The sequence below is a fragment of the Heloderma suspectum genome, chromosome 1 (assembly GCF_057233095.1).
Source record: "Heloderma suspectum isolate Gila_16-S chromosome 1, 16-S_ref, whole genome shotgun sequence".
In the NCBI taxonomy this organism is placed as follows: Eukaryota; Metazoa; Chordata; class Lepidosauria; order Squamata; family Helodermatidae; genus Heloderma; species Heloderma suspectum.
The window spans coordinates 116911393-116923531 of record NC_139458.1 but is presented as its reverse complement, the minus strand read 5'-3'; the positions used below and the strand labels follow the sequence as shown (position 1 = coordinate 116923531).

At 42.3% G+C, this 12139-nt stretch overlaps 1 protein-coding gene across 3 annotated transcripts in view; it reads left to right on the top strand.

Moving 5' to 3' along the window:
- Window positions 1-11911, top strand: part of TUB (TUB bipartite transcription factor) — a 208234-nt gene extending 196323 nt beyond the window's left edge. For all 3 annotated transcript variants that reach the window (XR_014790853.1, XR_014790837.1, XR_014790878.1), the window contains one exon: window positions 11602-11911. The gene's annotated coding sequence lies outside the window, so the exon portion shown is untranslated. The remainder of the gene's footprint in view (window positions 1-11601) is intronic.
- The last annotated feature ends 228 nt before the right edge of the window (window positions 11912-12139 follow it).

The following is a 12139-nucleotide window of genomic DNA, read 5'->3' as shown; positions in this document are numbered from 1 at the left end:
TATGATGAGCTGCAGTGCCCACGGGTGCCGAATTGCATGTGCAACCTCCTCTTGGGGATTTTCTTCTTGTGCAAACTCTGTGAATGTGGGTTATACGAGGGTAAAGCAACCCCTGCATAACCCTAAAACAGACCATAAGCCATGCTCGCCAGGTTCTCATAGCATGACAACCCCTGAGCGAGGGTTGCATATTCAAAATGGCAGCTGTACGGGCCCTGCATGGGCCGCAGCCTCACTGTGGGTTATTCAACACCCACAGCCCCAGAATAAGGCAGCTTCTTGTGTTCTGCTGCATTTAAGTCCACAACATTGAATTATTTAGATGATGTCTTCATTTGAAGTAGTTGTTTACAAGATACTGGAACTATTATAAAATGTTATTACAAAGCTTGTCTTGCCCTTTTGAGCATAAAATCTGAGCATTCTCATTTTCCATCGAAAGAACCATTAGTTGCATGTTGATGTCAGCGTGGAAGTGCCAGCAACTGAGACTAAGCCAGTTTTGATGCCCAAATATATTGGAGGTTACTTGCAAAGGACATACAAACATTCGTGTGTGTGTGTGTGTGTGTGTGTGTAAAATTTCAGAATATAAGCTCTTGCTTATCCCACTTCCTTGTTTGTTTGAACTTATGAATACTTAAGATTGAGTTGTAATTCATTTCTGAAAGGGAAACTGACCACTTTACCTCTGTTTTAGAGCTAATCATAGAATAGTAGGGTTGGAAGGGGCCTACAAGGCCATCGGGTCCAACCCCCTGCTCAATGCAGGAATCTAAGTCAGAGCATCCCCGACAGATGGCTGTCCAGCCTCGTCTTGAATGCCTCCAGTGTGGGAGAGCCCACCACCTCCCTAGGTAATGGGTTCCATTGTCGTATTGCTCTAACAGTCAGGAAGTTTCTCCTGATGTTCAGCCGGAATCTGGCTTCCTGTCACTTGAGCCCATTATTCCATGTCCTGCACTCTGGGATGATCGAGAAGAGATCATGCAACCAGCAATACATGGGAGAAAACAAGGTGCTGTGGTCTCAGATGTTGTGGGAAGGTACACATCCCTGGATGCATTAGGCTGGGAGTGAGCTCTTTCCCCTAAACTGTACAAGGGTTACAGATATCACTTTGGGTAGCTTGCATGCATGTGGTAGTAGCGGGCAAGGCATATATGCATCCGGTCCTACAGATCTACACTCAGTTCTACACCAATCTACTTATGTTAATATAGGAATGCAGATGGTTGATCTTTGAAGCTGCCCTTTTATATGTTCAAGATGGCATTCCTGTTGTGGTATGAGAAGAACTTTCTGTCAGCATTATATAATATCTGTTCTCTAACCAACTTTGAAATTGCCCTTCCCTCTAAGTTAAAACATGTCAGCTGTTCTCGTATCACATGGCAAACAAGCTAGTTGTGAAGAAACCTAAAATAGGGGTAGGTCAACTGCATGAGTACAATGATTTCTGATTTCTGTATGAAGGCGGATTATAAAGGTGTCTGCTTTCATGTGGAAGGTAAAGGGGAAAGGGAGATTGATCTAACCCACTGTATAATAAGATAATAAGATCTAGGGCTTTTGTACATGAGGCTGTTAATCCACTGCATCTGCTTTTGGTTTTGTCACGGACTTTAGATCTGAGCACCACATGAAGAGTGTTTCCTTTCTTGCTTTTCTGCTACATAACCTCTAGGTGGCACTGTGGTATAGTGGAATAGTGCAAGTACAGAAGAGAAAATAGCATTTTCTTTCACCATTAGAAATAATGCCCAATTTTCCCTGCTCTAAAAAACCCTCACTGGAAGTGCTGTTTACAAACAAAAGTGAAACTGGAGGGTCACAACATTGTCTAAAGAACCCATAAACAACCGTAAATAGGGAATGATAAGTACACAACAAATGCCTGGTGTAGAAAAGCTCCTACTCTGTTTGGATTATAGTTTTCCAATGACTGGGAAGGACTGGCTATGGGGACAGCTTGTGCCCATCTAGACTGTGTACATAGTTACAGATAAATATCAGATAAATTTCCACTGGGCATTTGCCCTCTGTGGGCACTTTACAAATGTGGGGACAAGGACATTTCAGTGGGCAAGTTTGTATTTAGAGTATTGCTGCTTTTTAATGACTTTACTTCATATATCTTTTAGGAAAGGTAGGAGAGCCTCAGTGGAACTATCAGGAGCAATGTTTAGCCCTATTCAGGCGGTCTCTTACTGGGTACAGCAAACACATGGGGAAAGGGAATGCTCCAGCCCTCCTGTTGTCACATTCATCACCCTTTACTCACGGAGGGCGACTGTCTGAAGAGGAGAGCCTCCTGTATCCATGAAGGCTCTCCACATGAGCCAGAACACTGGGAAATCCATCTTCTGGATTGCATGGATATAAAAGGCTCTCCTCTTCAGATAGTCACCCTCCATGACTAGGAGGTGATGAATGTGACAACAGGGCAGGCATTTCCTTTCCCCGTGTGTTTGCTGTACCCAGTAAGAGTAGAGGGTGACGGATGTGACAACAGAGGGGGAGCCGGGCTGGAGTGCTCCCTCTGACGTGTTTGCTGGACCCAGTAAGGGAACGCCTGGAATGGGAAAGCTCTAGACTTGAGAGTTTGTCTGTTGAGTCAGTCCATCAAAATGTTCTAAATAATATCAAAGGATTCTTTTTTCATCATTAGTCATTACAAAAAGAGAAGATATTTCTTCTTTTTTACCATAGTAGGAGAGCTAATATTTTAGCACCAGAGAACTCCAGGATTTAGATTAGAGATTAGCGTTCTGGGATACTGTATCACGTTTTTGTGGAGGGGAGTGGTGGAGTGCAAGATACGTTTTTTGTTAATGCATTGGCTAAAAAACAAAAGAATGGCCCAAAGCAAGCCCAAGTGGATCCCCCTACCTCCACTTTCCAATTTGGACTTTGAAATCATTTGTAATGATTCTTAAGGCCTCAAGCTCAGTAGCCTAGAGTCTTAAAGAGATGTTGTTGTTTTTCCAAGTAATAAAACAATAATGCTTTGACAGAAAAGCTGTTCTTTATGCTTGTATGAATCTGTATGTTACGTCATTGCCAGTCATTAGGAAGCCTTGAATAAAGCAAATATTCAAGGGTGGGGAGGGAGACAATGAAAAGGGGGCATGATAGGAGGTTGTAACGCTATGCGTGGTATGGAGAAAAATGGGTGGATATAAGTTTTCTCCCTCATGATACTAGAACATGGGGTCAATCTATGAAATTCATTGGCAGTAAATTCAGGATAGACAAGAATGTGTATTTCTTCATATAGGATGTAGTGGTGGCACAGAATTCACGTGTGGCTTTTAAAAAGGATTAGCCATTCATGGAGATTGGGTCTATCAGTGGCTCTGAGGGCCAAAACAGACATTACCTTAAATGTGTGTCTAGCAGTTATGTCCTATTTCTGTTTTTCCTCCAGAGTAGGTGCAGGGGCCCCAATCCAAACTGGGAGCCCTACACCTACTCTAGAGTAAAAATGAAAAAGATATGCATTTAAAGTAATGTCTGTTTTGGCCCTTAGATGTCATAGTTAAACAGGCTGTCTGGGTGCAGGTGCAGTATGCAGCTGAACAGACCTTTCCAAGAGCAGGCACCATGTATGGGTCACCAAATAAGTCCTAGTGGTCTGACTATGTAGTGCCTGACTTCCGAATTACCACCTAAACTTGTAATGTACAATGAAGTGATACGGTGAGCATTTGCTGTGTTCCAGTATACAGATAGAGAATGCACATTGTAAGTTGCTTGTTCACATTTTTATCTTGAAGAAATAGTAACTGGGTTTTTCCCCCTTAAAGTTGTTGGCTTCCACTGCACTGGAAAGTGGAGGTTGTGATATTTCTAAGAGTGCAAAAAAAATTATATTGAAACGTGCATAGTGTAGGATAGTGTGGCATCACTTCATGGTGGTAATTTTGATTGTTTTAATGTCTCAAAGCAAAAGGAGCTTTGAAAGCAAAGCAGCTAAGGGCATCCAAATCCCTTTGAGTGCCAGCGCCAGAGAACATCTGTACATTTGTGTGTAAGTAGGTTCATTGTTTTGCGGTCCCCTTGACAATCCTTATACATCTTCTTTAGCACTAGTTTCAGGGGTTCAAGAAGATACCACATCACTTCAATTTGGATTTTTGCCAACTTTATTGCCGTTAAGCTGTTTCCTTGAACAGCTATGGCTAGCGTAGAAGAATGAGAAAGGAAAGTCAAGACCCTTTCTTTACAGGAGATGATTTGGCAGTGGTAAAAGCAGAGTGGAAGAATAAATAAAGCCTCCAATGTAAGCATTCTTCTCTCCCTATATCCTGCCCAATACTTGCCCATCCCTTCCTACCCTATCCAAACCCTGCAAAGAAGTAAGAGCCAAATGCATATTATGCAGAAGAACTAGAATAAAAAGAGAGTAGATGATTGGCTATAAATATTTCTGTACTAGTCAGGGTGATTTCTTATCTCTGCAGTTTTCGTTGTAGAGCAGCAGAAATATCAAGGTGATTGTTGTGTAAATGTCAGGGAAAAGAAAGATTAGGGTGGGCATAGCTCTGTCGCTGTGCAGAATGAGAATAAAAATGAAAAACAAATAAATTAAACCCAGCTTATAAAACTCTCCTGAAATGATGTTCCATTTCTATCCCTCCTATATTGTTCCAAGAATTATCATTAATAAAGTTTATGCTGCAGCTTTGTGCTGGAAGCTGCCATCCTCAAAATACTTACTAGGGAGTAAGCCCCAGGGAGCACAGAGGTTCTTACTTCTGAATAATTGTGCATACAATTGCACTGTTGGTGTAGTTTGGTTTTCTTGCACAGATCTGACCTTGATACTAACACAGCATGTCTGGTTCCAGCGGCCTTCAAAAGATGAGAGGCCAGACTCAAGCTGGTACATTTACAGAAGAAACATTTACGGTACAATCCTAAGCATGTTTATTTAGAGGTTCGGTGGGACTTGCTCTCTCATCAGTGTGATTAGGACTGCAGCATCACCCTTGCCCGGAAAGAAAAACACAGAATGCTCAACAGGGTTGAGAGCTTCCTTGGGAGTAAGGCGCCATGCAGCCTGATCATGTCTATGTTTATTCCGAAGTTTACCCCCCTTTGGTTCAATGGCACTTGCTTCAATTCTTTATGAATAGAATAGCCTTTGGCCTGACCAGCATGGCTCATGTTTTATTCCCAGGTAAGCATGCACAGCACTGCAGATGAAGGCATTGCTCATCTTAAACAATGTGGAAGTACTTGCCTTTTCTTGGGGAAAAAAATAGAAATACAAGTTCACGTTTTTCTCTCTGTGCCATATTCTACCACCTTCTCCAGCTCCTCCTGCTTCCAGAGGCATCCCCTGCTATGTAAAAGGGGTGTGTGTTTGTTTTAAAACATGGTGCTTGCCATCTGCCACAAATAATTGGATTTAAAAAAAACACAACCCTCTGCTGCCCACTTAATTGAGACTACACTTTTAGTTGACCAAAAGTCGTTTAATTAAGCAATTAATTGACTAAACATTGCCACATTAGCCATTTCATACTTATTTTTTACATTGGGGCCACCCTGTAACAAAAGGTTCACATTTATGTCCTATGTGATCACAAACTCACACAAAACAGTTTTCCTAGTCACTTCATAGCAAATGAAATGTATAACAATACTTCTGTGCAGCTCTGCATGTTCATGCCCACCCTGCAGTCCATGCAGCAAGCCCAGTTCTATTAAATTCCTAGATTCCCACCAAGCAGTTGCTTTTTACTGACCTGAAGTCAGGCGCCGTTCATGTCCCCCTAAGTCTTGTCAGCAACAGAGGTCAACTTTATGTAGTACAATAACAGGCTGATTTTAAACACAGATCCATTTACGTCCAGACACTCCACGGTTTTTCTTCTGCCATATGGACTGTTGCTTCTACCAAGCACTAGTTTGAGGTTTGCCGAAGCTCTTTTGGACTCTGTTTCTGTTTGTGTCCTCCTCCCCGCCCCCCACACTGTTCTTTTGCTTCTTTTTAGTCACCCCAATCCAGCAGGAGAGATCCGCATGCATAAGTTGCCTTCTACCGGTGTTCGTCCTGCAGAAGTGCATCTTGCACAGAATGACGGCTGCCCTAATGCATTTTATACTCCATTCAATGCATAGTGAGCCCCATCTGGGTGCCAGTCTAGGTGCTCCACGCAAATGGGATGAACTCACCCTTGGTGGCCTTTTTTTCCTCATTAAAAACAACAACCCAGCTTCGTGACAGGGTGGAGAGGCAGCCCTTAACCCTTTCCCCATTGCTGTTTCTCCATCCCAAAGGTCGCCCATCACCACTTTCCCTATCTCCGATGGGATTCCAAACACAGGTTTTGGAGGGGTCCCTCCTGCCACTGCTTCTCCACATCGCATCTCCCAAAGCTGCTTTTTTTAGAATAAAATCTGATGCTGAGAGTGTTGGTGGGAGGGGCTTGGAGGTGTGGACCAAGTTAGAATGAGACAAACTGTGTGTGTGTGTGTGGGGGGGCTAATGGCAATGCAGCACCACCATACTCGACACCCTTGTAAGCGCCCAAAGTTAAAAACCACTTTTCCTTGAGACTAGTGGCATTTTCCACATTTCTGAGATTACCCACCCCTATCCCCCTAGTCTTATATCACTGTGTGCAAGAACAGTTAACAGGCTCCACTTTTCAAATGGAGACTTTGGCTCTTTCAGAGGTTCCCTGTGTCTTCTGACATCCAGTAAAAAGAAACTGGAATAGTTACTAATTGAAGAAATATGTTGCAAAGAAACCAGGCACTAAATGAACAGACTTGAATTCCTTAAGCTATATACAGAAATGTGCTCAAGAGACAGATAACGAATATACTTAGGGCACCTCTGCACTAAAGGAAAATCTGGGAGCCCCCGGAGCATTTTGCTTCCATTTCCATGGCGCAATGAGGACTGGCTCCTTAGACAAGGAATGTGACAAAACACCCTTTCTCAGCAGCCTTCCCAGAGCTTTCTATATTTTTCAATGAAAACAGCGCCATCTTGTAGCTGAAAAATAGCAGCATGCCCTGTATTATAATTTTTTTTTTAAGCTAATTATTTGAGGGTGTTTTTTTTTACAATGGAGTAAGCCAGAAAAAGCAAAGGAAGGGCCCTGGCTGTTGACGAAGTTGTGTAATGGACCCGCAAACTTCCATGAGTGGCCAATCACGAGTGTGCATTAAATTGCTTGTGTGGAAATGCTCTTAACATCTGCAGTCTATACACATCTATGAATAAACCCCATTGAACGTATAAAACTTCTGAGTAAAAAGGCATTTGCCTATCAGCAATTAAGTGATGTTTTCATGATAACTATGAGTAGGATTGATGTGAGTGAGCCATTAATAGGCAGAGTAGGGAGTGTTACTTTTGTACAAACACTTTTGTGCCTATGAAGTGGAGGGGCAGAAAGGCTTGTGTGTCTCCCTTCCAACACCGTTGTGTGGCTTTTTGTTGTCGCTATTGTTCATTTGCTTGTGCTTTTGTTGATTCACAAAAAAGAAAAAAAAAAAGTCAAGCGCTGATTGTATTAACACCTACTGAAAGTAAAATCAGGCACCAGAAACTGAAAGGATATCTACGTAATAGACTTAAGCTGGATTGACACTCCTTCCCTCGGAAAATGGAGCTAAGGTCACCGTGGCTTTCAAACTGTGCTTCAGGGAACTCTGGTTCCTTGACAGCTAATCAATGAAGAGATTGGTAATGGAGGACACATTTTCCTAAAAGGAAGATTGCTCATTGCTGTCAACAGTGGAGGCTGGTGGCTCTGATGTCGGTGGGTGTGAATCCACTCCGGATTTCAGTCAGAACTCCTTTAGAGTTATGACTGGAACCTGAAGTGGATTCACCACCCCACTGACATTGGAACCGCCAGCCTCCACTGCCTAACAACCTTCCCCCGCAATGCCCACTGTGGGCCTAGCCAGCATCCTACATGGCTGGAATACATGTTCTAGCATGTGCCCCAGAATCCTCTGCAACACACAGGGCTTTTGTGACAGATGTGCAGGGATTCCTTAGCAGACACGTCTGTGTGGAAAGGATTTTCTGAGGCTAGAATGTTTGAAAACCACGGCACCTACAGATGTCTCAGTGCATCCGCCAAACCACAGTTCCCAGCAGAAGACAGATTGAACTTGGTAGTGTAGATATCCCCTATATTTTATACTACATTGGATCCTATCCCAGTCTAATCCAACTATTCTCACCCCGCCCCCCACCAAAATTGCAAGTACACAATTTGGTGACCAAAGTACTTGTGCCTTTTTCATGAGACAGTTTATTAGTTGCTATACTATTGATAGCTATGCAACTTTTACCGAGAGCGAGCTCACGAATTGGGAACAAATCATTGACAAACAGGCAAATCGCTCCTCCCCAATTTTGAACACCAACACTCTTGAAGTCTGCACAGTTGAGTTTTTAAAAAATTCCTTAAAGGACAAGGAATTATTTGAATTAAGGTTTTTTTTTTTTAAGTTCTGTAAACACATGGTTTTGAAACAGTAATTTTCCTTCTATTTGAAAGCATAGGCTGCCGGCATGAAATGTAAATTGGATTTCTTTTGAAAGTAACATTTTGAACTTCTGTAAAATGATAAACATAAAAGTGCGGCTATTTTAGATACACAGTATATAAGTAATGCAGAAAAAAAACCTCTGCCAGGCAAAAACATTTAAATGCTACAATGCTAACATACTGTGTAGACAAGTGTACCACATTAAGTGGTACAGTGCATTCTCTATCCCTAAAATAACTTGCACAGAGCTTTTGGTTGCAGTAACAAGCCTTGAGGCTGTATAGCAAAATGTAATACCTTCGGTGGTGGGGGATTTCTTATCAAATAAAGGAAACACAAATATTTCGTGAGACAGAGCCAAAGGCTTATCCATTATAATATGCATTCCCATGCTATGGTTGCTCTCCTTTGGTCCCTGGGAAGGGCCATAGCATTTATCAGATCTCCTCTATACAAGGGTGGAGAGGGAGGTCAGAGGGGGAGATCTGGCTTCTGATACCCACTCCCAGCCTGCTGCAGAAGGGCTGGGCGGAACTCTGCAGCCCTGACATTTCTGATTTTGGAGAGGGGGGAAAGGAGGTGTGCCCAGGGCGTGTCACAGGGTGTGCTGGGAGAGGCTACAGATCTGCAGAATCCACAGTTCTCCTGGGTCAGACTGGCTCCTGATCTACACCAGCCCTGGAGCTGACGTAGATCAGTTCCCTTGTATTGGTTTCAACGGGAGGGAATTTGTACCAAAACCAAACAACAGCCATGGAGGGAGGAAAACAATGGAAGCTCTGCTCCGTCCCCACTTTAGATTAAATGGGCTTTGGTTGTTTTGGAAGCTCTGAGGTAAGAGCTCTTCGCAGCTAACAGTAGGGTTGCTTTTCAAAACCGGTCATCCGAAGGACTGGTTCCGATATTGAAAGCATATAGAAGCTGTTGTCTTGGTGGATCACTTAAGCTCCCTCAGTTAGGCAAAACTACAATGTCAAGGTACAGGTGGGGAGAATTGCATGCTTGAATATCCCTCCCCCCCCCCCGACAAAACATACATGGGGGGAAATAATGGCTAGATCCTTCTTAACAGCTAGTTTTTGGGATGCATAGATGTTGTTGTTATAATATTTTAGAGAGAGGACCATCAGTTATGCAGTCTTCTCCTTCCCCTCAAGTCTAAAGTAGATTCCATCCAGGAAACATTTTCTCTTATCTCCCATGTGGGTAGGCTACTTGTTAATAGAGATTTATCTGCTTCTGTGGTTGGGCAGATAGAAAATTCATGTTTGCCTGTTCTTGCGGCTAGATTCAGGCATAAAAAAGGTAAAGGTGTCCCCAACCAGTTGTGTCCGACTCTAGGGTGCGGTGCTCATCCCTGTTTCTAAGCCGAAGAGCCTGTGCTGTCCGAAGACGCTTCCGTGGTCATGTGGCCAGCATGACTGAACACCGAGGTGCACGGAACGCTGTTACCTTTCCCGCCGAGGCGGTACCTATTTATCTACTTGCAATTTCTTGCTTTTGAACTGCTAGGTTGGCAGAAGCTGGGACTGAAGACAGGAGCTCACTCCGTCACGCAGCACTCAGGTCTCGAACTGCTGACCTGCCAACCTTCTAGTCTGCAGTTCAGCATCTTAACCACTAAGCCACTGCGGCCCCTAGATTCAGGCATGCCTAAGCACAAATTTCAGCTGGTGACCGAGGTCAGGTAAAATGTTTGGATCCCTGACTCCCAACCTCCCTCCCTTCCTCTTAGCATCACCCTCTATGACATCTAGAGAGCACTGGGGGAAAATGGGGTTCTTCATAGATATTCTGAAAAAAGCTGGCAAACACATTTTCTATATTTTTCCATGTTGCTTACTTTGAGCACTGTTTAAAAGTTATGGTCAGTTCGAGTATTTCCTGTGAATAATTACCGGCTCAACTCCCTCTCTCTGTCTCTCTCTCGATACTCAGGGCATTTGATTTTCAATGGGATCATGATCAACCCTACAAAAATCAGTGCAGATTGAAGCTTCAGGGCTTTTCCATCCCGGTTATTGAATACAAACCTATAACATATTGAAGTAAAACTATAATTCTAAGAACAAAAGAAGGACAACCAGGAGGTTGTCTCATTTCAGTTTTAAACAGCCAAATTACCATTGTCCCTTGGCTCAAAACACGGCCAGCAACAAACAGGTGGGCCCCAATTCTGAAGAGGCCTGTCTAACTGTCTATGACTGAAGTCAAACTGCCGTAAGCGGCATTACTGTGTGGTTATTCTGAAAGGTCCATTATCACAAACCAAGTGGTTTATGAAATATACACTATATATAGCCAGACATACATATTTGTAGGACTGAGCCCAGAATATCTGGAACATTTAGCATCAAAGGTGTATTTTGTTTTTAATTTCAGCTGACTTTTTCATTGTAGAAAGCGGGAGGTGCTGGGTGAACAAAGTTTACTAGCAGTGCTTTCTCCCACGGCTAACACTTTCTAATCCATCACTGTGCCTTTCTTAAAACAAACCAATGATCATTCTAGTAGGATTTGACAATGTTCCTGTCTCAATTTGTTTTAAATTGTGTTTGGGTTAAAAGGAGGGAGTGGGTTAAGAATAATTAGGACTGAGAACAAATATTTAAGCGGTCATATTTTTGCATAATGCTTAGAATGTGTTATGTCAATTTGCACACGACTGTCTTGTCCTGTTTGAGCAGCCAGGCATCCTTTTGTTTGAAACTATATGGAGTTTTAGATAAATCTGAGAAAATGTGCTTTTATGAAGTCAATTTTTAAAGAAACACTTTGGTACTCTGAAGCAAATGTATTTATTTATCTGTATGTGTATAACTAATTTGGTATTTTCACATAATTACATGGTGTATGTTGTAGAGATTATAGTATATGTCAATACAAAAAAAATCTGTGAGAAAAAAATTAAAACTTAAATTTGTTTCGAGGAATTGTGCATTTTTCCCCCCAGACACCCCACATTTCTTTTTCAACTATTACTTACTCATTTACCACGCATACTAAAATTACTCACTCTTCTAACAATCACCGCTTCCACCTTAATGCTGACACCTTTTTTTCTGGCAGGATCCCTGTCTATTTGATGGATATGAAAATCTTCCCCAGTTGAATTTCTACCTATCACTACAACTGCATTCCTGTAAAGGATTCGCCTGTGAAATTTCTGCCTGTCATGTAGCTGTTAAAAGCACAAGAAGAAAAAGTGGAACCCATAATCCACTTCAGCCATAAAAAAGTGGAAAATGTAATAGTCTACCATTGTTTTTGAAACATAATATGTTCCAAACAACTTACATAGAAACAAAGAAAAAATGTACTGGAATGTTGTCCCACACTTTACTCAGATAAATAAATAAGTTAAAAATAAATTTCAATTAAAAAAAGAAATATGGGTGTTCCTTGGTTGTTTCAGAAAGCGGAACTGAGCAAACAGGCAGGAACCAGCATGCTTCTTCATGCATGCTCACAAACAACTCATAGTTTAGTAACCATGGGTTGTTTAATTGTGTGAACTGGGGCTATGTTACACAATAACCATGCAATCTTGCACATATCTACTCAGAACTAAGCCCTACAGATTGCAATGGGACTTACTCCCAGGTAG